The 26,261-nt window shown below is 40.5% G+C and overlaps 2 long non-coding RNA genes and 1 pseudogene across 4 annotated transcripts; 2 read left to right on the top strand and 1 right to left on the bottom strand.

Annotated features, from left to right (window-relative positions):
* The window catches only part of LOC125291679, a 67,011-nt pseudogene extending 56,350 nt beyond the window's left edge, over positions 1–10,661 (bottom strand).
* A 321-nt stretch (positions 10,662–10,982) lies between these two features.
* On the top strand, positions 10,983–12,958 carry LOC125292545. Of its 3 annotated transcripts, XR_007193213.1 has the most exons (4): positions 10,983–11,119; positions 11,979–12,036; positions 12,171–12,259; positions 12,471–12,958. It is a non-coding gene; the product is annotated as an uncharacterized LOC125292545 (long non-coding RNA). The 3 variants fall into 3 exon arrangements; XR_007193214.1 differs by lacking the exon at positions 11,979–12,036; XR_007193212.1 differs by having other exon boundaries at positions 11,979–12,259.
* Positions 12,959–21,431: 8,473 nt separating this feature from the next.
* Positions 21,432–22,460, top strand: LOC125292548. The gene is made up of 3 exons (XR_007193216.1): positions 21,432–21,554; positions 21,996–22,047; positions 22,134–22,460. It is a non-coding gene; the product is annotated as an uncharacterized LOC125292548 (long non-coding RNA).
* The last annotated feature ends 3,801 nt before the right edge of the window (positions 22,461–26,261 follow it).

The following is a 26,261-nucleotide window of genomic DNA, read 5'->3' as shown; positions in this document are numbered from 1 at the left end:
CATGGGAGAATTGACTGCTGATTGCCGCCACTTTGTTTGTAAAAAATGAGGCGAGGGTATCTGCAGTAAGGCTGGATGGAGGAGGAGGCAGCTGAGGGTTGAGTGGCGATTTGAAGGTTGAGAAAAAGTTTTCGAGTGTCTGTAAGCTGTTGATTTTGTCATTGTAGAAAGCAGTCTTAGCAGCAGTGATGCTGGCTGAGAAGGAGGTCAGGAAGTGTCTGGTAGTTTTTGAGGTCGCCAGCTAGTTTGGATTTGTGCCATTTCCTCTCCAGCGGCTCTGAGTTTGAGTGCTGGCTGCGATCGGAGGGTATCATTTAGCCATTTAGCCATGGATGAGAATGTTTGGATCAAGCTGGCCTTGTGGTAAGAGGGCACAGCTCGTCTAGACACGAGGTCAGTGTGGAGCAGAGCGAGTCAGTGGCTTCATTAACCTCCAGAGAGGAGAAGGTGTTGAGTGGAGGTAGACCGGAGGCAACCACAGAGGAGAAGTGCGAACATACTTGCCATTGTTGGGTGCTGAGATGTGTGTGGAGGAATTAAATGTGGATGGGGAGGAAGCAGAGGGTTTTACTCTACCCTGCTCCCCACAGTCACCGCTTGGGCCTCTTTTTCCAATGGGGGTCCAGAACCACAGTACATGTTCTGTTGGCACTAGTCTTCAGTTATGTTTAGTTGTTTCAGTTATGTTAAGTTATGTTAAGTTTTTTATGTTAAGTTATGTGAAGTTTTGTATAGTTTTTTTTCTCCAGGAGCGTTCTGTACAGGTTTTTTTTGTTTGTTTTATTTTTCAGATATTAAAAAAAAAATCGGATGCATTGCTATGTATTTTTTTCCAGCAGAAGTGGCCGTTTCTCTGTATTGCTTTCTTGACCACTGCAGCTTATAGATATTTTTCATTATTTTGCTAAAAGTGACAAATGCCATGTACCTTGCTCCAAAAGTCAGTGGAGACCGAGTTGACTGTTTGCCCCTTTGGAATGGGCGAGGCTTAGCACATCTTTCTATGACGTGGATTTTGAGACATTCTCTCTGCACAGATTCGATCTCTCAAGCAAATACAACTTGATCCACATGCACAATGTTGGATGTGTGTGCTGAGTGATCCACTAATGTAGAATCAACACTTCACACACAGAAATGCAGATTTGCAAATGGTGTTCTACGCAAACACCCAAAAGTATAATATATTTTTTCAAATTACAAAACAATATATTTACAAATAGTATATTTGTGGATAGCAAAACGTGTGTGAATCAATGAATTTTGTAAATCATGATATGCACATTTACAAATATTTATTTGTATATTTGTATTTGTGTATTTACAAATACACATCTATTTGTGCATATCTTTTCGAGTATGTACAAATCTTTTTGAGACAATATACTGTACGTATGTTTCATGCTTGCACATATCACGCACGGTGCATGTATGTTGCATGCATTCCAATATGCTTAATCTGATCTGTGTGACCTCGTCTCTTTACCCAGTGGACTGTCAGCAGAGAGGTCCATTGAGCCGTGATTCTGCTCTTCTTTCCTCTTCCCTCAGCCCTGTTGCCTTAGCCTTGGAATCAGGTTCAATGGGATCTGTTTAAGCTGAGTCATTGATACATATTCATGTTGTAGACCCACTGCTGTATATTGTTGAATTTATTTCCCAATTTATTGCTGTGGCTGATGGGACAGTATGATACGCATCTTCTTCAGGGGCATTCATATATTCCGAATATTGACCTTATTCAGAATTACAGTTCTTAATAGAATATTACACTCATATTCCTGTTTACATGTCACGCAGCACATGGGCCGTCAAACAATTTGTTATTATTTGCCATAATGCTATGCTTAATTGTCACGTAATACTGAAAATATTTTAATAGGACGTTGTATTGTGAATAAAGTGTTTACATGTCTAGAACATACCTCAAATTGTGATTAAGATCGGAATACTCCAGATACCTTACTTCGGTTATGGTTATTCTGAATATGATCTTATTCCGGTTAAAACAATCATAAAATGCTGAAAAGTCAAAAAGTAGTATATATATCGAACACTGGAGAGTATTTTGCTGACTTTATTTGGCGTGAACCACGCGTTTCGCAATTTGCTTCATCAGGTTCACGTTCCTCATAAAATCATTAAATGCTGTGACTTATTCTGAATATTGTTTGTATTATAACTGGGTTAATATCAGAATAATAATGTCCATGTAAACTGTAACAACCCCTAAAATACAAGCCACTATTATTGTTCCACCTCAAGCTCTTCCGGATACAGCGTGTGACGTCATCCACTCCACAATCGCAAGGCTTCAAACCCAACACACTGGGACCTTTTTGTGATCCCTGGCGACTTCAATCACATAACACTGGATTCCACACTCACAAATTTTTACCAGTATGTTGACTGCCCTACAAGGAAAAACAGGACAATAGACCTCATGTATGCAAGCGTGGGGATGCATACAGTGCAAACCCCCCCCCCACTGGGAAAGTCAGACCACAACCTCATTCATCTCCAGCCAATGTACAAGCCCAAAGTACAGAGGCTACCAGTTCCCACACGCACCTTCAGGGAAGTGGACACCGAAAGTGGATGAGGCTCTGAGAGACTGCTTCGAGTGTACTGACTGGAGTGTGCTACAGAATGGAGAGGACTTGGAGGAGGTCACACAGTGCACAACTGACTACCTGAACTTCTGCATGAACATTGTTGTTCCCACCAGGACTGTATGCTGCTTTCCCAACAACAAGCCTTGGATAACCAGCAATGTCAAGACCCTTCTCAACAGGAAAAAAAGATGCATGTTCAGAGAGGGGACATGGCAGAGCTGAGGCGTGGCAAGGGGAACTCAAATTCAAGCTGAAGGAAGCTAAGGAGGATTACAGAAAGAAGGTGGAACAGAAGCTGCAGGAAAACAACTTGAAGGAGACATGGGACTGCATGAAGGTTATCACTGGCCTGAAGAAGAACAGCAGCTCTGTGGAGGGGGACCTGCACAGGGCGAACCAGTTGAACCACTTCTACAACAGGTTTGACTCCCCTGCTCCAGCTCCAATGGCGGTGGTCTGTCCACCATCCCCCAGCCCCCACCCTCACACCCCTCAATACCAGCCAACACTCACCTCCATCATCACAGGCTATCGTACCCCCACCATCACTGGATTTTGCACCTCTCCCCCACATGGTGATCACGAACAATGAGGTGACAACGACCTCAGTCAACAGCCATCAGACACACAGATCCCAGATGCACCCCACCCCTACTCAAGGCCTGTGCTGCTGAACTGGGGGAACCACTGAAGCACATCTTCAATTTGAGCCTACGCCTTGGACAAGTTCCAACACTGTGGAAGACATCATGTCTCACTCCTGTCCCTAAGAAGCCACACCCTAGTGAGCTTAATGACTACAGACCTGTCGCTCTTACATCACATGTGATGAAGACAATGGAGCGATTGGTCTTAGGCATGATCAGACCCCAGGAACGCCATGCACTAGACCCGTTACAGTTTGCTTACCAGGAGAAAGTGGGCGTGGACGATGCCATCACTTATATTCTACACAGGACACATTCCCACCTGGACAAGGGGAAAAGTGCTGTGATAATCATGTTCTTTGATTTCTCAAGTGCTTTTAACACCATCCAGCCCCTCAGATTGGGAGACAAGCTCTTGCAGATGGGTGTGGACGCCACCTGGTAACCTGGATTACAGATTACCTGACCGGCGACCACAGTTCGTCCAGACTGAAGAACTGTCACTCTGACACTGTGATCTGCAGCACCGAGCCACAGGGAACTGTGCTCTCTCCAGTCCTGTTCACCCTGTACACATCTGACTTCTGCTACAACACCAGTCATGCCACATGCAGAAGTTTTCTGATGATACTGCAATTGTGGGGTGTATCAGGAACGGGCAGGAGGAGGAGTACAGGAGCCTGGTGGAGGACTTTGTGCAATGGTGCAAACTCAATCATCTTCAATTTAACACTTCAAAGACCAAGGAGATGGTGGTGGATTTCCACAGGTCTAAGCCCACTCTGCTATCAGTTCACATTGATGGGGTCAATGTGGAGGTGGTTAGCACCTACAAGTATCTGGGTCTCCACCTGGACAATAAACTGGACTGGTCAGCCAACACTGATGCACTCTACAAGAAAGGGCAGAGCAGGCTGTACTTCCTGAGGAGGCTGCGGTCCTTCAATGTGTGCAGTAAGCTCCTCAGGATGTTCTACCAGTCTGTTGTTGCCAGCCCTTTCTATGCAGTAGTATGCTGGGGTGGAAGCACAAGGAAGAAGGATGTGGGGCTTAATTGACAGGCTGGTAAGGAAAGCTGGCTCTGTAGTGGGAGCTGAACTGGAGTGTATCACTTCACTATCTGACAAAAGGACCCTGAACAAACTGATCAACATCTTGGACAATGAGTGTCACCCACTCCCCAGCACTATTGTTAAACAGAAGAGCCTGATCAGCTGGAGACTTAAGCCACTGCCTTGCACAACTGACAGACTGAGAAAGTAATTTGTCCCCAGGGCCATTGAACTGTTCAATGCCTCACTTAAGGGAAGAGGAGAGATAGACTTCTCTGCATAGTCTGTCTGCCTCTTCATCCCCTCCATGTTTGGTACTGTCTGTCCACTAGCCACTTGTACCACTGTCTTTATGCCTCACTGTTTGCGTGCTATATTAGCACATTGGCACATATGCATAACCCCCCCCTCCATGCCACAGCCGAACTGTGGCCACACTTATACATTTTCTTAAATAGTTAAATATATAGATATATAGACTTTCCTTTACTTTATTTCTGCATTGTTGCACTGTTGACTTACTCATTTGCACTATCACCATGACCACTATCACCATTGCACTACCACCATGACACTCATTCACACAGAGCACCTTAGAGCACCTTACCATGCACAGAGAATCACAGGCTCAGTCCCTGCCTCAGTCATTGCAAGCGCCTCTGATTTATTAATCACCACTATGTGGATACTGTTTTTAGAATTGATTTAGATTAAGTGTTAGTATAATTTGTAATTTTGTTATTTGTATTTTAGTATATTTTTATATATTGTATTAAGTGTTAGTATAATTTGTATTTTAGTATATTTAGCATATTCTTTATCTTCTACTGTCCTTACTGCTTAGTTGTGTTTTTATATTATATACTTTAATTACTCTTCTGCTGTTAAAGAATGTGTTTGTCTTGTATGTATGCTGCTGAGACCTTGAATTTCCCCTGGGGATCAATAAAGTATCTATCTATCTATCTATCTTGTCTTGTCCAGGAGAAGTTTACATTAATATTTATATAGCTTTGGGACAGCACGTTTGCCATCAACAACTTACCTGAAAATTGTGTGTGCACAGTGTATGTGTGTTTGAAACATTGTTTTTGTCTGTTATTGAACATACCATCAGGTCTTACAAAAGTAGCTTTATTGTATAAAACAGTTTTTTGGGGGGTTATGTTTTTTGCTGCAAGGCAGCTAATCTGCATGAACCTCAAATAATTATTCTGAGCATGTTTTTGACAGACCAAAGTTGCATATTTTCTATGTTAATGTCAGAGAACAAAGTGATCCACTCTGTTCATCCGTTCTATGACATATTTTAGCTGCCTGGCCGGCCATGCCTGAGTTTCGGCACTGTGCCTGAGAACTGGTCCTGGGATGTCCGACTGTGTTTCATGTCTGCTCTCAGATGAGTGACCCACTCTGGGTGCTCTGTATTGACCAATACCAGGATGCCCACCACATGCATGTTCTATATTGACCAATACCAGGATGCCCACCACATGCATGTTGACCAATACCAGGATGCCCACCACATGGATGCTCTGTACAAGACCAATACCAGGATAGACTGCAGCAGGGATGCTCAGAGTCGAGGACGAAGAAAAGTACGGGAGCATTCTCTCAGTGAATCTCTGTGTGAAAGTGTGTAGGTGTGTGTTATTCTCAGGGTCATAGAATGAGAGCTTTCCTCTGTCCCAGTCCAGCTGCACTCCTCTGGGGTTTCTGCTTCACTCTCAGGTGAGTAATAGGCTGGGATGGGGAGAATGAAGCGTACGTGTTGTTGTAGTAGCACACGCTCCAAACTCCGCTGCTGTCGGAAACCACCCCCTTCCTGAGGGCCCACTGTCTCATCACACCCAAGAACCAGCTGTCGCTGTCCCTGACCTCCACGTCCCAGCCGTGAGTCCCTGAGTCAAAGGCCTCCGAGCCCAGCACGTTGTACGCCCAATCGAATTGCTCTGGGTTATCAGGAAGCTGCCGCCACTTATCACCAAGAGTCACGCTCATGAGGTCATCAGACAGAGAGAGATATGAGTTTGCAGTGTTGGGATCCAGAGTCACAGGTGCTACAGAGAGAGAGAGGGAGAGAGAGAGAGAGAGATAGAGAGAGAGTGAAACAAATACAGTACATAAAACTTTGGTTTTAACCTCTGAATATGAACTCAGCCTCGATAACCCTAGTAGCACTATGTGGCCTTATAAAGTAATATATATTATAAAGTTGTCACGCCCGGCTTTGCCGTGCTGGGTGTGCTCACTCCACCTTTGATATAATATGTGTGGGCGGTCTCTCTCCCCCCAGTCTGAAGGGGGAGCTGTCTGTGTTCAGTCCATCTGGTCTAGACAGCAGCTGATTGGCGGGACTGTTTAAAAACATCTTGTGCCAGTTGTTCGCTCTCTGCCATGCACAGCTCTGCTTGGCTCTGCTCGATAGTGTTAATTTTGTCACCTATTTTTAATTTAGTCTTAGTCTTAGTCTTGTGACGAAATGTCCTTTTTAGTCTTTGTCATATTTAGTCATTCAAATATCATTTTTGTTAGTCAAGTTTTAGTCGACTAAAAGTCTCGTCAATTTAATCTAGTTTTAGTCAAAAGAAAACTAAAGGTATCTTAGTCTTAGTCAGTTTTAGTCAACACATTTTAGTCTTTTTTATATAAGAAATTATTTCTGATTACCATTTGAGTCAAATAGTGTTTCACACATCTCAATTTTCCAACAATATTGTGTGTCCACAGGGCTACTTTCGTCTGTTATAATTACTCATTCTGATTTTTGTCAGTCCGTATGTTTACATGCACAGGTAAGTCGAGCTACAGTTATAGCTCGGCTGGGATTTGACCATAGACAGTAAAAGATTTGACTGGACCACTGTCATATTAAGTAGACCAGTGTTTCTCAAAGTGTTGCCTGGGATCACTGGTGGTCCATAAGTTATCCCAAGTAGTCCGCGAAAGCAGGCGTGGTAAAATATAATATAGATGAGTTGTTTGCAATATTGAACCAACTTGTATGTAAAAACAGTTCTGCAACACTGTCTATGTAAGATATGCCAGTTTAAAATCATACAGTATGAATCCACACAATAAGCAAAGTGCAAAGACAATAAGCAAGGTGGTTCAGTGAGTAGGCCTTTTGTGTAGACTAATTATAGGCTACTGTTGAAGTAGGTTTAATCTTTTTTTTTTTTTTAGCTAGGGTTAGTTTAGTGGTCCTGAAACTGAAAATGTTTGAGAAACACTGTCATAGGCCAAAGTATTAATGTTTTACTCCGCCTCGCTAGATGTCGATATGCACCCAAACACAACACATTCCCCAATCAGACTCTCCATCTTAGCCATAGCTAACTTGCTAGCGAACTTTCCATATTAGCTTACTTGCTAGCAAACTTTGCATCATCAGTCTAACTAGTTAAATAGTTGACATTACATGATGAACATTTTCGTATGGACATTCTGGGGGATGTTAATTTGTATGAGAGAAGCTTCAACTTCTGGGTATGTAGCATTGTGGCATAAAGCTTAGGTAGTTAGCTTGCTAACTCTTGCAGAAATATCCAGTGTTCTTGTTCCATGTAGTTTCGTGTTGCAGCCACAGGGTTGCAGCAACAGCACTTAGACTAGCCTACAGGAAAGCTGTTGTGTATGAACTCATTCGGAATATTTTGAAAACATAACAGCTAGATATTCTGTCTTTTGTAGACGAAAATGAAGAGAGATTTTATCTTAGTTTTTATTTCATGCAAAACATTTTAGTCTCGTCTTTTTTCGTCAACAGTAATGCATCTTAAGATAGTCTTAGTCAGTGTTTCAGGACAATACTGCCGTCTCGTCATCGTCTCGTCTTAGTCATGAAAAAAAGGCCGTTGACGAACATATTTCCTCTCGTCTCGTCTGACGAAATTAGCACTACTGCTCGACTGGGCTTTGCTCTGGCCTCCATGCTGGTGGCAGCACCATCCTTTTTGCATTACACATAGCCTACACTTTACTGATCTGCACTACACTTTTGATTAGCTTTCTCTTGCTTCTCATGTACTGACTTGATACACTTATTTAATCAAATTAATTTTTTTATTTTGGATTTAACTAACAAACGGTGTGGTCTCCGGTATGTCATTGCTACTGTGAGCCATGTAGTCGTGACAAAGTATACAGTAATAAGCTGTATACTGAATTGTGTGGAAGACACAGGGGTCATTAACATTGGCTTCAATGGAAATATTACATCACATTTTTTTTGTGTGTATGAATTTCTATAACAGAAGTTCATATAAATACATCAAGAACAACAACGACAACAACAGAATCAGAAACAACAACAGTGCTCTTTTTCTGCTGATCACCGCAGCCAGATAACTACAGTTGGGACCAATGTGCAGGCAGCTTAATGCTGATGAATCGTACAAGTCAAAACCTGCAGACTGCACACAGTGGACCCTAATCTAAATGCTGGGCAAAGTGCAAGTCTAAAGTCTAACTAAAGCTTGTTTAATAACTATGCAAAATCCATTTGCAAATTTAATACCATGAGAACGGTCCTAGGCACAAACAGCGGTGGGTCAGCTAAAAGCTGTCTCACACCACATGGTGTTGTTAGTTCATGTGCGAGAACGTTGCTCATAGACTGACTTTGCATTTTGCCCAGCCTTTAAATTATGGCCCTTTGTTTTTAACAACTCTGCTTAAATGATCCCAACTGGAAGAAAAAAACATTAGATCTCACCAATAAGAATGTGATGTCACCAGCTCCCATCTCCTCCTCTATTGCTCTGATGGTGTCTGAAAGAGATGAGATCTCACTGTTGATCTACTCCAGCTTGTCCTTCATCATCTGACTCTTCTGCTCCTCTTCCTCCCTCAGTGCAGCTATCCTAGCTGCCTCTTCATCTCGTAGAAACCGGTGCAACTTCTTAAACTCCTCCTTGATCTGTTTCTCTGTATGTTGGGCCTGAACCTGTAAAACCACATGTGTTTTTAACGTGACAACCCCTTTGAAAAATAGAATTAAAATGTTTGTATTTACACAAGTTGTTAGCATTACTTTTAGGTGCAGTGCAGTTTCATCACAAGTGACTTTAATGTCTTCAAAGGCTGCCAGTTTATCCTTCAAAGGCTTCAGTTTGTCGTTGACTTCCTCCTTGAAGTCAATGACATAAACACAATATGGAGGTCAAGATACCATGATGTCTATTATTTTCTATCTATTTATTTGTGTGTGTGTGTGTGTGTGTGTGTGTGAGTGTGAGTGTGTGTGAAAAGAAAAACAGCAACATATATATATATATATATATATATATATATATATATATATATATATATATATATATATATATATATATATATATATATATATACATATATATATATTACATGTCACATTATATTTTTAAAGTAAACCAAAATAAAAGGCATTCTCTACATTCTCAACCAAATGATATAGTGCACTTAGTATAGGTAACGCACCCATACATACACAACAAGCCCTCTCTTAGCTGCTAATTTGATTCAGCGCTTGAGAAATTGTAAAGTGAAGATTACATGTGTATGACAGACATTTAAATGCACATTTGCTCATAGTATGATGGTGATGGGAGACTTCCCATAATATCAATTGCTTCTATGTCTCAGGTACAACAAAATGCATAACACAACAATGATACATTCTTAAGATAAGCCCTTTTTAAAGTATATCTTTTGGTCAGTATGAAGTAAAGTACAGAGTACAGAAAATGAGTGAGAGAGAGAGAGAGAGAGAGAGAGAGATGGAGGTTGGTTTGCCAAAACAACGCCCAGTTGGGATCCAACTGAAGTCCCTGTGACCAGGACACATATCATCACAGACACAGATAACTTTGTTCTGCTACTATACACATTTAAAATGCTGTACATTAAAGTAAGACTATAATGTCACTAAATATTGTATCACCCATGCAAAAAAAACATGCATGAATACCCTTACCTTGCATTGGTCTACTGCTTCATCTATGAGACTGAAGCTGTGATTTTTATGTTTCTTTGACTCTGGGCAAATATGACACACAGGCTGTTTATCCTCCAGACAGAAGAGCTTGAGTTTCTCTCGGTGAAAACTACAGAGCACCTCAGCCACAGGCAAAGACCTGTGACCTTGCTCCGTTAAGAAGGTCTCACACAGGCTCCTTAAAGCCAGGTTAGGGGGATAGCCGTCTTTTGAGCACTTTTTCCTGCAGTGGACACTCCTGCGATCCTTTGGTCTCCCAGTACTGCTCCAGACAGGCTTTACAGATACTGTGACTACAGCTCAGAATCACGGGGTGATTGTAGATGTCACAGCACACTGGACAGGAGAAGTCCACTTCTGAGAAATATGCCATTCTGTCCCGGGTATCAATCACTCTGCATAAGAGCCAGCTTTCACATTCAACTCGGGTGCTGAGAGAATCCAATATTCATTGATAGATTGTATCCTGAAGCATTGCCTATGTAAACCGATTTGTTTGAGGAAGTTTTAAATGTCCTACATCATTTCTACACTGTAAAAAATAATACTGTGGTTTTGTTGCTTTAACTTAATTTGTTTAGTTAATATAACTAAACTGTGAAAATTGTCGAATACTAAGTTTTCACTGATTCAACTTTGTTCTAAGTTCAATGAACAAGCACTTTGTTGTCTTCACTTAAATGAAGTAGCCCTAACAAAACACGTCACATGCTCGTTACTGCCACCTCTGGCCAGACCTGTTTACATCACTTTGCCCTGTTGGAAGAAAAGCACATGGAGGAATCGTCTCAACTTTCATCCGACGTAATCCGTCAATATTCAGTGTTTTTGGTGAGTAAACTTTAGTACACAACCACTCAATGAATTGAATGAGTAGAACTATTTCCATATAATTGGATGAAACACTTGCATTTCGTAGATGTTTTCGCTTAACCACATATCTCGCTAGTTATACCAGTAAAAGCTAGCATAATGCTGTAATGTACCAAGCCACTTGAAGAAAACAAGTCTTTTCTCTATTCCTTATGGTTATTTCCCCTTGTGTATTTTACAAAAATAGCTAAGGAGATGTTTTTTGTTTGTTTGTTTAAGCAAAGTTGGTTGGTGGTTATCTATTTGCATACATTCACTTAGATGGGTACGAACTAGCCTGCTAACTAACGGAAGCTTCTCTTCTCCATCAGCATGTTCTTCCTTCACAAGGACTAATGACAATTTAACCTTAATTCAGATTAGTAAGGGTGATATGTTTGTTTTCACAGTTTGAGCCAAAAGTTTACTTTAAAAACAGCACTGAGAGTGTGTGGCAAGAAATGAGTCAATAACTGAAGGATTTTACACTGCTGGTTACTTGATGCTATCAAAGATCCTTTAGTAGCCTACATCCTATATCAACCATCTCTGATGCTATTTAGCACAGTGGACATAAATGTAGATTATAATTATGAACCCATTAAGCATATCTTTATTAAGCATGACTTCAATTCTCACTATGTTTAGTATAGGTGATAAAAGTTACCTAAGCATTTCTACAGTGTTCATAGAAAGTCCTCATTCAAATCTGAATAATATTGTGTATCATAATGTAGGCCATGTAGTATCAATGTTTAACAGATATCTCAATTATGCTTTTACAAACACATTTTTGTGCATTGAAATCTCAGATGCTTGTAATTTATCTCTGTTACAGAAGAGTGTTAATGAAGTGGACCTGTAAACTGAGCCCATTTTCAACGTGGAATCAGAGGGTCATCAGAAGACATACTCTCATACATATGACTCCTGCATTCTATGATGTGAATATTAATGAGCTCAGAGTTTTTTCTATTTTGTTTTTGTTTAACATTGTGTTTGTGTTTGTGTGTTTCCTTTTGCATTTCAGGATTCCAACAGAATAAGCGAACAACAGTCCTGCTTGGCATGCCCCACTTTCTTCGTCAAGATACTTCCAGCATTCTAAAGACCTGTGAGGTAGGTTTAGCAAATGACTTCAAATGTGATTTAGAAGCACTGGTTGAAATACAAGGACATGCTCTACAGATGGAAACTCATCATTTTATAAAGCATGTAACATTGTATTTGAACTAAGCAGATTATTTTAACTGTTCTAAACTGTAATAGAATAAAAGCATGTCCCTGGTAATGAGTTAAATATTCACCATTCTGGTGATTTGTTTTTCAGCCAACTGGTCCAGTTGAAGATGTCTTAAAAGAAACCAGTGTGGGGATCCTGATCGTGTATGAGGACTGCAGCAAATGCGTGGTTCTACAAAATCAATGACATATGTCTTGTTTTGGAGGAACAGTTTATCGTCATGGACATTTCCAATATTCCAAAGGCCTTTGAACTCTTTGGACTGATGGGTCTCAATATGGACTACCCGAAGCATCTAAAATTCACGTTTGAAGTACTACAAAAGCTGTTCTTGAACATTGGAGGGAGCTCCTCTTCACATGAACATTGCAGCTGCTTTCTCCGAAACAGGCTGCTTGGTAAAGAGTAGTACAACAACCTTCCGTAGAACTTGGACTTGGTCCTCAGTTTTGATTTGTTTTTATGTTTTCAGATTATTTTTTCTAATGTAGCATAATGGGTTTCCCCCCCAAATTTGATGCGCTGTACATCCACCTGTGTATTTTTAGTTAGTTTTTGTTTTTTTCTTCGATATTATGATGTGCATCAAAAAATAAGTATAAAAGTTTTTAAAAGTTAATAAAAACTAACAAGGAAAATACATGTCTGAACAAATTTATTTCAACTAATGATCCTATTTTGAAACTACATATAAATTAATCAAGTTAACTTACATGGCTTTTTTGACACAACAAGAGTCTATGTAAAATTTGTAGTTGACTTAACTAAGAAAGATAAGTTAAATCAAATTTAATTTTATGTCAAGTTAACTCAAAAACGTAAGGGAGCGGGGTAACAAACCTTTTTAAGTTAAAAGGGCAAATTATTTTTTACAGTGTATCAGGGAATGAACATATCAGCATAAACAAACAGGTACAGTGCACCTCACCGCCTTCCTAACTTCTGTCTTTACTTCCTGATTCAGGAAGAGTGAGGTAAAGGAAAGGAAGAGAGGTAAAGGAAAGGAAGAGAGGTAAAGGAAAGGAAGAGTGAGGTAAAGGAAGAGTGAGGTAAAGGAGAGGAAGAGTGAGGTAAAGGAGAGCAAGAGTGAGGTAAAGGAGAGGAAGAGTGAGGTAAAGGAAGAGTGAGGTAAAGGAAAGGAAGAGTGAGGTAAAGGAGAGGAAGAGTGAGGTAAAGGAAAGGAAGAGTGAGGTAAAGGAAAGGTTTTGCCACTAGTGGGGAATGTTGCAGGGTCACTCTCATAGTTCACTGAACACACCCACATACAGTATATTGCTGTGAGTGCTGCAGTACACAGGTGATGCCCACAGATGGGGGTGTCTGCGGTGTTTGTGCCACATGTGGGTCCTATGGGGGCCTAATGGGGGCCTGTGTTGGGGTCCGGCCCACGGTCACGGAGTACATGGGGCCCATTCTGTGTTTTATCACTATAAAGAGTGAGCGCTATCAGATCAGGTTCTAGGGGGTGGACCAGTACACTCAATGCATGAAGTTACCCAATGCGAGAACATTTCTCAATGGGAGAAAATCACAATTTCACTTTTAGACCACCAGAGGGCACTCACCTGCTCAGTCTCTGGTCTGTGCCTGCAGGAGTGATCTGGTGACTGATTGAGCAGACTTGAGACATTGAATGTAGTACTAAACCTACAACTCATGTAAGTACACTAGACTGACATCAGACTATCCGAAAGATTTACGGCCTTGAGAATGTGAACTCCTGTATATTCTGTGGCTCACACCATTGAATTATTCCATCAACCATTTTACTTGTAGGCTATTATCAGAATATAGCTGATACAAAGATCATAGCATACATACTAGCCTGACGAGCCAAACCCACATCAAGATGTAGGGTCTGGGAACTACCGTTGGCACTGCTCAATCCGAGGGGCGGGATAAAAGGTTGTCATTCAAATTTCCTCTGCACGCAATAGGATAGCGCTACAACTCATGTGTCCCATGCATTTCCCACCAGCGGAGATAGTTGATCAACCTTTTGCCAATTTAAAAAAAGCTTAACTCGAATCGCGATTCAAAGACCGCAGTTCGCCAGCAGCAGCATCCATCTTCATTGCTTTCAAGTATCAGGGAATTCACACGGAACCGTCGCCGACTCTATACATGATGTGATTGGCCTGATTGAAGTTTCATTTTTCCAGCTCACAAGCCAACTGAGAGTTGCTAGACTACCCTGACTGCAAATTACATTTGCTGCTGCTAGGGTGTCTACATTTCTAGGCTACATACATACAATACCTAACTAAAGGTATTGAGTGCCTAAATGGAAAGAACATGTGGGTTGCCTTTTTTCAATCCTAGAATCCTTTTCCTAAAGTAGAATTCTTTTGACACAGATATCTTTTTTTTTCTTTTCTTTTCCTTACTGACAGTGATAAGGCATAAACAAGGGTGTCTCACAAGGGACACACACTTTTCTAACCGCGGTAAAGTTAGTTTAACGTTTAACATGCATTTGACATTCACAATTAAAACAGCTGTACAGTATGGAGACTGCTTTCCCTCATGTGGTAGCCTCCAAGGCATGCTTTTTACATCCAACTTTTCCATATTTTATCATTTTCTCTATGAATCCATTACACTGCCAAACAAATTGACCTCATGACACCTAACCAATTCTGCAGCACAGAGACTAAAGTCCCTCACATGCCACAAGGCTTAAAAAAAATGTTTCATTATCTTTTAGAATTGTTTTGTCAATAAATATATTCTATAAATCTATTATGCTCCCTCACCATTTGAACTAGAGACATCAAACCAACTTCATAGTTCATAGAATATTTTCATGTTTACCAACCTGATAAGAGTGATAAATTAGTAGACAACCGAACACAAGTTTATGTGTAGATGTTCTGACCATTTCTTTATTTCTCTGTCAGAACCGGGCGTCCCTATCACTATTGGCGTAGTGCCATCTACAGGTGTGGTGGTAAACTGTCTAGAATGACACGAGTGTACAATAAATGGGTAAGAAAATGGTCCAGGAATATACCTGTTTATCAGATGGACTGTATCTCTGCTTCTGTACATTCACACAAACCCCCTTCACTCCCCCTCTTTGCTTCTATGCCAGCCCCCACTGGAATCGTTCCCCAATTAAAATAGAATCTTCCCCTTTCTGACTTGCATGAGCTCAGGTCAATGAGGCCTGCAGACCATAAATAGCAAATGGAAGTTTAAAACTGGTAATATCCAATAAAACGTCAGTTGATACTAGGTCTATCACAACATTGGATGATAATATATGTGCTACTATGGATTTATAACAAGTCGTAATGCAGCGGTCATTTTTGACCGGGAACACCAAACTAGTGAACATAAACAAACACAACAGGAGGGTTAAACAAACTTTACCGCAGTTCATGTTGGCGGGGTTCACTCCACTCTCTCCCCCCACCTTCAATCTCAGTTTCACTCTCACTCTCTCTCTCTTCTGCTTTTATTTCACAAATAGAATGAGGCAGTCAATTCAGGCGTAGATTCCAGCGTACATTTAAGGGGCCTTTTTTTAAAAAAAAAGAGAGATATGACTGTGTTGCTATTTTTTATAACATCCTTTTCTCATCTTTACTGAATTATGCCTGGAAGACCAGCTGGCATTATCTACTGTACAAAACACACTCACCATGAAATGCACAGCTGACTTACTTGCTGACATCATTTGATTCTTTAATAACTTAGCGATAGGCCTACTCATGTTTATTAGGTATGGCCCACGTCTTCTGGCCCTTGATGGGAAAAGGTATGTAACTATACACTCCAACTCAACTGTGCACCCTCCCATGAAAAACTCTGTCATAATCTATAGCCTACCTTGGTTCAAAGCTATAGGTGCCTTGGGTATGGTGGGTGCCATACTGTCCATACATTTTTACAGTCATTGGTACGCAAATCCCATAGCTGTCTCTGGGAGTCCCACCTCCTACCCTCCTGTTTGCCCCCTGCATCCCCGGAAGACAGGCATACCACAGGTAAGGTGAACATTCAATACATATTACAAACTAACATACAGGCACAGTTGGAGCGATCTCACTAAGATGTAAAAAGTGCACACATGAAACCCCGACAACCGCCCCGACGCGCTTTGCACCAGACCATTTAGCGATACCAAGGCCGCGTATGACATTTCAATATTCCTTCGGCTTTTCCCATACATACAAAGTATACAGTAGCCTACAATACATCGCCATTCTTTTTTTCCACATGTATCACAGAAAACATTTAATTTACCGCACCAGTCCGTATCCGTATATAATGTCCAGTTTTTAACCCAAACTCCGGTCCCACACTCTTAAAAGGGCTGGGTTATTGACATTTTTACTTTTTATTGGGTTATCATAACCCATGCTGGGTTATTGTTAAGACCCAGGTGCTGGGTTAGTGGCTGAGAGCACAAAAAGTCATGTAATGCACCCAGTGCCTGGGTAATTTTAACCCAGTCATTGGTCATTATAATATAGTCTACCAGTTGGATTGACAATACTGCAAAGGCAAAAGGCAGTAACTGACCAGAGTGTCAAACTGAGAAAAATGACTTTAAAGTTTTTTGTTTTGTCTACACAAATGTATTATAGGTAGAGCAATGAAAATCTGGTGAATTGTTGCCCTGATGAAGAAATGTGTGTATATAAAAAAAACTTGTGCTCAAAGTTGACCTTTGACCCTTATTTGTCAGATACTGTACACTGCCTTTGTATTATGTACTAAAAATAAGGAGTCGTGCAAAGGCAAAAGGCAGTAACTGATATATAATCAATATTTGCTACCAAAGGCAGAGTATGGTAACTGTACTTGCACTTCGAAGAACAAAGCCAAAGAACAGTAACTGCAGTTGTGGCTCTCTGCCATGGTTGCTTGTATGGTTTTGGGAGTTACGGTGAACACAACCCTCTATTTAAAAAAAAAAAAACAGTCAAATTGAGTATAGATATTTATCCACATGATAAAGGAAGTCTTTAATATCCCAAAAATGACATTAACTCATTTTCGACCAAAAATGCAGTTACTGCCTTTTGGCTTTGTAGGGCAGAATAGCAAAGACATGAAGACAACAGTCTTGTAGGCCTACCCCTGCCATTGTGGAACAGTGTTCTAGAAACTTTGATTGCAACCGTTGGTCCTCCACATCAAGCGACAAGCCGGCAGTGAAAGGCGAAGGTATGTTGAACTTGTGTAAAATCCGTATGCCACAATTTATATGATGATATATGATATGATATGATATTTGGTAGAATGCATCTACTAATCCGGTGTAGGCTAACTTTTTGGAGATAGTAACGTTATATTAAGGTTAACATTAACGGTAACGTTAACGTTGCTACACAAGCTATTTTTCAAGCTATTTGGTTATGTTAGCTGCTAGCTGCTAACTTACATACTGTAGGCCTATATATATATGGCTAACTTAGGATAACACATAAGTAAACTCATTGTATAAGTGTTTTTAATCAGATACTGTATTCTATGACGTCTGTTGTAGTTAGAAAGTGCTTTAACGGGATGTGTTTTCAGCAAACGTTAGGTAGGTAGAAGCTAGCTAGTTAGCGTTAACGTTAGCGTGCCACTTCGCTTGCCATCATAGATATCTATGGCTGGCCATAGCAGGGAGTCATAGCAGAGGTGAAGTTCGGCACTTCTTTTGAATCTGAGGGACTACAGGTTAGACTACATATTTGGCATTTACGTTCAATTTAAACAGAACAGAAACAGTAAAGCAGAACTTCAAGCGTAACTCTGCCAAAATGCAGCCTAGGGTGTTTTTGGGAATGTAGTGCTACCTGAATCAAACTTTAGTTTAAAACCATAATTACGTCCGAAGTGCCATTTTTAAGCTTCTATGAGTTGTCGTTTTCGGGTGGGGTGGCCTTATTTTAAAACACTAAGAAGGCTCGACACAACTTGAAACTTTGATCGAAGTATTATCAGTGTCTCTACACATGAACTCGAGCATTGAGAACATTGTTCGTGTACACATAGTTTACTAAAATGAAAGGGTTTGGACTTAGTGTTTTTAAAATAGCGCTAGCGATTTGATGCGATCATGTATAAAAGTAGTATTGCCCCTAGCATCAAAAGGCCATTTCACCTGAAAACGACAACGCAAGCTTAGAAGTGGCGCTTCGGACGTAATTTTGCTTTTTTGACTCGGTCCATTCACAAAAACATCCTCTACATTCACATTGCACAGTAGCCTAGATCACAATCTACATATTTGTCATATAATGTATTGATAGCAAGGTCCTCAAATTGTCTATAAACTAATGCTCCGTACATGATTATCTGTTCCACAGGCAATGTTCAGCCCCACTCATATTCCAGATCCTGCCCAGTTTACAGCTGCAACACAGGTACACAGCAAAACCTTGACCATCATCACTCTAGCATCTATAATTTGGTTCTTAGCTGTTCACTTTGGTCTCAGTCATGTGAAGTTTGTCATCAGGAACACAATATATGAGCAGATAGATCTAACTAGCCTACTATTCAAACATTGCCTTAAATACTGAAATCCACTGCTTCATCAATCCCTTATTTAATCAAAATGTATATCCCTGTTTGTTCCCTACATTTACTATGCGTGTCTGTTTCATAGCCATGTACAGTTACTCCCAACAGCAATTGTTTTTTACTGGATGTATTGTACAGCTCAGCTGTGCTGTTGCCGTTTTCGTTGCTGTGCTGCTCAATAATGGAATAATAACCATAATTTAGGTCAAAATTGAAATCACAATTATTTAGCCTAAACCAGGAGTTCAACATTTTCTATCCCATGGCCCACCTAGACATACTTGTAACAAAACAGGGCCTGGTAAATAGCCTATTGTTAACATACTGTATGTGAATGTTAGCCTCTTATATTGACCTGGGTTAAGATGAGTTGCATGTGTGGCAATTACTCAGCCCACTGACGTTAGTTTATCTAATTGTGATAAACTTGACGTGATGTTCACTCCAATAATTTAGTTTTTCTTTATTTTCTAGTGACACCGGATAATAACGAAGGACTGTTACAGCGGCCTCCACACCACCCTCTTCCAGAGCTCCTTCAGAAGACTAACGATAGTAAGATATTTTACATATAATGTATGTTATCATTTCATAGTGACAACTGTTAATTGGCAGAAGGAAGCCAAATATGAAGGGCTGGGCTCTCCTGAATGTAAGCTATTTAGCATGCAGATGGAGAACACACTGACACAGGCACACACACACAAAATACACAGCACAGTCCTATTCAAAATGGAGAATGACAAAAATTACAGAAAAAGTTTGAGAACCACGTGTGGGGTCACTCGTTTAGCTCTGTTAGTTGGACCTGGGTGATGCTGTTATTTGTGTAACGGGCCCTTTTTCTGTATTTCCTAGTGGCACAAGATGATTGGCAACAAGAGACACCCAGTGATGAGCTCTCCTGAATGTAAGTTAATTAACACGCAGACACAGAACAGAGTCTGTAAAGCAACTTTGTAAGCAATTAAAGCTGTGTCACTCACAGACACTCATTTCGGTTACATGACCTGTACAGTCTAGTCTGTTCTCCTGCAATCAAACTAGCTGTCTTAGGTATGAGCTACACCAGGCGCGTTCGCGACGCGTAAAATCCATTTTAGTTGAATGGTCTATTTTTTTCGAACTTACGCCCACTGTCACGTGTGGTGTAGCTACTTCCATTGATTATATTGGAAGCTAATTGTTGCAGCAGACGCAACGCGAACGGAACGCTTCAGTTACGCGCCTGGTGTAGCTCAGCCCTTAGTCTAAAACTACATACAGTCAAGTTAGTTTGACCCGAGAGCATGGTGGCTAGCTAGCAGGTATCTTTATATTAAAGACAATGTTTCTACTACTAGGCTGATAGAGATTCCATTTGGTAGTCACTAGAGTAGCTGGCTGCCTGTTTCGGTTTTAATTTGGGTAGGAAGAAAAGTCTCTCGCTCTCTCTCTCTCTAGTAGGCTAGGCTGTGCAGAGTGCAAAAAGGCTGCCCTCATTCATACGTCATTCTGACTGAATCCGATATGATCTGACACTGATTACCTAAAATAATCATTAATCTTTGTTTTAACCTTTTTAATCTTTGTGTTTCAAGTGTCCCATCTATCCCGTCCAGACCTTCCACACAGGATCCCTCAAAGTAACCCAGAGGAAAGAAAATGTTAAAATGAGAGCTCCTCTCTTTCTCAATTGTTTCTCCAAGACAATAATGAGATCACAGTGATATAAAAATGAGATTATTGCTTTTGTCTCCCGCTTCTCAGGTTTGTCTCTGGAGCAAAATAGTTAAGTTATCTCAGTGTAGACTCCCTTTAATCTACAAATGAGATCTCATCAATATTTTAAACAATGCTCAGTGTTGTCTAATTTATACATCTCATATTTTACTCAGGCTGATCCACCAGAGAGCTCTCTCTGTAAACTCATGCAATTCTCATTTCAGATCTTTTTGGTAAATCTCAGATTAGGCTCCATCAGTTCTGTAAAAGAGATCTCTTCACAAGCTTGAACCATTCTCATTCTAGTTATCTCAGTTTAGTCTTTTCACTTTTTTGATTTACAAAAGAGATCTCAGCAAAGGCTTATACAATACTCAGATTTGCTCAATTTAGGCTATATCTCATATTTTACTCAGGCTTATCCATCAGAGAGCTCTCTAAGTAAACTCATGTAATGCTCATCCAGACCTATTTGTTTTATAAATTAGTCTGATCTGTAAGAGCTCTAGCTGTATGAAAAGCATTTTCATTTACTAGAAAAATAGGCTATTTCAAAAAATATGCATCCAATGAAACTATGAATCCAAGGAGAAGTGAGAACATCAGTTGAGCAGCCGCGAGCCGCACGAGAGGAGGCAAAGAGCCCATATTGGAGTAGGGTCCGTCTGCGGCATGGGCGTGTCCGTCATTAAACAAGAACGCCCATTGGGCGTTCCTGGTACTGCAGCATCGACCAATCACGAAGAGCTTCAAGTGACGCTGGGTATGATGTCATTTCTTCTTCCTTTTCCTCAATTTCATCCCGTGTGTGCACCACTGTCTATGGTGTGCACAGAGAAGGTTTCTCGGTATTTTCCATTAATAAGATAATTTCCCCGGTTGCGGTCATTCAATGAGAGATGTCAGTAAGTTGACTATTGTTTGTTTTGACAACATTGGGTAAGTATTTCCATTTACCCTACATCACTAAGCTGTTGTTTCGTCGTATCAGAATCTGATAGTAAAAGCAACAAGTGTGGTTCGGTAATCTCATGCTATATGGTTCATATTTAGCAGCTAGCCAGAAGAGAGCAACGTATAACTTAAAACTGTTTGTACTGTAGTTAGATGTTAGATTTTGCTGCGAAGACTTTGCCAAGTATTTTCCTGTGTAGCTGAAATCATAGATAATACTTATATGGACTGAAATGACCAGAGTACATTGTTAATTTGGATGTTCGTGTTCGTTAGCATCGTTGGTAAGAGTTTGTTGGTAAGAGTTAACGTGCTAGCTAGCATGGCAATGGCACACTACATTGGTCGATGTGAAGTTACGTTTTGGTGGCAGGTATAATTGTGGGTAAGTAGTGTTTGTTATTCATCTTTCTGTAATCTCTCTAGCCCTGTAGGACAAGCTGGCGGACCCCTCCCACCCTCAAGCAAGCAGTGAAAGGTATCACTTACTATATTAAGTCCTTTGCCATTTAGTTTTATTTGTTGCTCATGAAGATGGTTAAAAAAAACTCTCTTTCTCTCTAGCCCTGCAGGACAAGCTGGCGTACCCCTCCCATCGTCTCCATCGGTCCTGCAGGACAAGCTGGCGTACCTCTCCCATCGTCTCCATCGGCCCTGCAGGACAAGCTGGCGTACCCCTCCCATCGTCTCCATCGGCCCTGCAGGACAAGCTGGCGTACTCCTCCCATCGTCTCCATCGGCCCAGTTCAGCACCACCTTCCAGACAGCAAGCAGTGAAAGGGATTACATACTGTCTCTGTACTTTGCCATTTTCTAACATGGCTACAAATGAAACAAAAACAAACTTGGCCATTTATTTGTATTTGGTGCTGATGAATATGATATCTAATCTCCCTCCCCTTCTCTTCTAATGAATATGGTCTCTAATCTCCCTCCCCTTCTCTTCTAATGAATATGGTATCTAATCTCCCTCCCCTTCTCTTCTAATGAATATGGTATCTAATCTCCCTCCCCTTCTCTTCTAATGAATATGGTATCTAATCTCCCTCCCCTTCTCTTCTCTTCTAATGAATATGGTATCTAATCTCCCTCCCCTTCTCTTCTAATGAATATGGTATCTAATCTCCCTCCCCTTCTCTTCTAATGAATAAGGACAAGCTGTCGGACCATTCTCACACTCTCCATCAAGCACATCAAGTGACAGGCCAATCTTCCCCCCAGAAGTGTTACAAACAAATTATTGGAGAAACACTGTGTCTTGATATGTCTATGCTAGGTGTTTTTAACAGAGTATCAAAATCTTGCTGTACTGTCTGTCCACTAGCCACCTTTTACCACTGTCTTACTGCTTCACTGTTTGCGTGCTATATTAGCACATTTGCATAACCCCTCCCTCAATCCCACAGCCGGATTGTGGCCACACTTATACCTTTTACTTAATAATGTAATGCTTTATAATCAATATACATTATAACGGCTGTAACCCTATTACGTCAACCCATTCTTGCACTGATATAGTTTTTCTATAGTCTTTTTTATATTACCTTGCCTACTTGCTGATATGTCCATATTTATTGTATGCTGGTCTCTAGACTTTATTCTTGCACTGTTGGACTTACTAATTTGCACCATCACCATGACACTCACTCTCACAGAGCACCTTACCTTACTATGCACAGAGAATCACAGGCTCAGTCCCTGCCTCAGTCATTGCAAGCGCCTCATGCTTAATCACCCCTAAGCACACTATGGATACTGTTTTAGACTTGTTTTAGATTTAGTGTTATTCAGTATAATTTGTATTTTAGTATACCCTTTATCTTCTACTGTCCTTATTGCTTAGTTGTGTTTTTTTATATTAGGCCTATATACTTTTATTACTTTTTTTGTTGTTAGTGCATGTTGTGTGTGATGTCTATATGCTACTGAGACCTTGAATCAATAAAGTATCTATCTATCTATCTAAATCTTTCAAAACACTTGCAAAGCCCTTCCACCCCTCCATTTACATTAATGATGCTTTGGCAGAACAGGTTTTTGGGGTTTCACAGCCTATTTGGCAAATCAGTTATATGCCTATGGGGCTTGTTAGCCTACAGGTGAATAAACTCCTAGTGTAAGAGTGTTTTTATTATTATTATTTAATTATGTTTTAATTTTTGAATCTTTGCAAGTAACTGTGAATTGGGCACAATGCACTGAAATACATTCATTCAATATGCTTTACTGACCCCTGATGCTATCAGCCAGCTCTCTGGCTCAAAGCATTAAGTGAACTGCTGTTTCTTAATAAATAGCCTGAGTTTTTTCAATACTGTTCTTGCCTGTTCAAAAGTACAAAAACAACACTACTGTTCTTACCATGTACAACTGACCATACTGTGAATATATTAAAAGTAAATAGTTTGAGAACAATTATTTTTATTTGTATCTTTATTGAAAACATTTAATGTGGGAGGGGAGTGTAGCCTATAGTATCTGGATTAGAACGGTACAAAGTCCCATGCTCTCTCCAGAGATAACTACACAGCCCCAACATTCTCATTAGATTTGGCTACCATGGAGCCTCCCTGAAATTATTAGTTTAGGCTACTGTAATCAGGAAATTACACCTAAACAAGCATCTCGATGCTAGCTGACGTCTGCTTGTGCTCAGATCCTACACGTAGATCAAATGTAAACTTGTACTGTAGGCTAATAGGACTAACGTTCTGTATTGTCGCTAACACTAGTTCTACTACTCTTTGTGTTCTAAGTGTTATTCTAAAACAACTTCTTTAGAAAGGTTAACTATCTAGCGAATGCTATAACCCAGATGTCGACCGTCGCATTCAGGAGGCGAAGAAGCGCGAAGAAGTAGGCAAAGGGAGCCGGATGTTGTTGATAGTGACGAAGAAGGGGGCGTTTTGGTCATCAGCACGGGAACGCCTATTTGTGTCCGCAGCCGGATGATATTGCCATATAAGGAGATCACCTGTTAAATTCTCGCGCAGGCCAGGGAGACGACGAATTGGGACATGCAGACGTTTTCCTGAACGCACTTTTGTCTTCAACCTTCGAGTAGATATTATAATGTTACGTGAAGGCGGCACAATTACATTTTTGCTACCCCAGAGCTAACTTGCGACTTGTTAGCAAGTTAGAGAAATCAAGTTAGACTCCAGAGGTCTATGATGGTCGGACGTGACAAACTCGCGTGCAGAAGACTCCTAGCTGCTACCAGAAAATGCAGTCTAGATTTGGCGCCCAGTGAAACCAAGTGAAACGTTGTGTGTGTAACTATCCACTGGCTATAGCTTAAATTCATTGACTCCACGTCTCATACTGATGTCCAATTCCAATTTGATTTGCTGTTGGAACACCGTGAAAACTAAGACATACAAAGACAAACATACAACAACAGTTTTACACATAACATCACAACAAGAAACATACAATCAATCTTTAAAATACGATACATATAAAATAGTTCATTACCATTATGCGCCTGATAGCCAGCAGTAGAATTCAGTTCAACTTCACATACAACTTAGAATCACGTACATGCGGCCTTATTCTTAGTCCATTCTGAACGCTAACGCGTCCGGGTCAAATAAGGAAAGGTCACGTGAACACACCCGCCCAAGTACAAATTAAACATGATCAATTTACATGAATTGCATAATCCAAATACAATGACTCAATTCACACAATATTCAATGATACATTCAAATAAAATCTCTTATTTCCTCTTATGCTTCAACTGACCTTCCAGCGTCAGCTACAGTGTGGGTATGAAGGATTGTGCCACCACGAAAACCCAGAGAAGGTACATTAACATTTTGGTAATTTGCTAACGTTCTTGCATATTTTTAGACTCAATATATCATTGAACAACCTGACGAAGCAGCACATAAAGTTAGCTAGCTAGTTAATGTTAGCTACTTGTAAGTTACATCACTGGCTGTGCCGCTTGTATATAAAGCTAATGTTAGACAATTTAACGTTGCTAGCTTACTTTGCCTTATACAGCTTTAGTCTGTATGTTTTGAATGGTATTAAGCCATGCTATAACCAAAATGCACGGAATTTTAAAATGTCTTTGGGATGTCAGTCAAGATGACGAAGCTAACGTTATTGCCACTGGTTTAAACTGGTTCCAGCTCAATGCCACTGAAAACAGGCCGGCAGCTTCTTAAAAAATTGGAAGACTACGCTAGACCATCAGATTAAATTGCTGAACAAACAGCGTACCAAAATGGTAAGTATATTTTTCCACACAATATGTTCTCACTTTTGTTTAACCTGCTATAAATTACAGCATATTGTAACAGGAGTGAAAGGGCATTCTTGTAACCCAGGTAAACTAGGAAGTAGCGTTGCTGCGGTCGAGGGATCGAGAAATAGGCAAGTCAGCATCTGCAGTCATGAATAACTTACCAGTCAACATTTATTTTGCAATTAATAGAATCTGTAGCATGCAAATCAAACCAGCTATTAGCCTAACTGAAATGAAACCATGATATATCTAGGTATGGTGAAGGGTATGTGATGTGGGGCTATCTATCTATCTTTTAATTACAAAGGCCAAGGGATCTTTATCAGGATGCATAGTCCATTCAATAACTGGCCTTTAAAAATAAAAATCTGCCTGCCTCTATGGGATTTTAACATAGGGGGTTCCTTACTTATGCCTCCTGTATTTTAAGTAAT

Source organism: Alosa alosa, chromosome 3 (assembly GCF_017589495.1).
Source record: "Alosa alosa isolate M-15738 ecotype Scorff River chromosome 3, AALO_Geno_1.1, whole genome shotgun sequence".
Classification (NCBI taxonomy): Eukaryota; Metazoa; Chordata; class Actinopteri; order Clupeiformes; family Clupeidae; genus Alosa; species Alosa alosa.
This window is presented reverse-complemented; position numbering and strand designations above follow the sequence as displayed.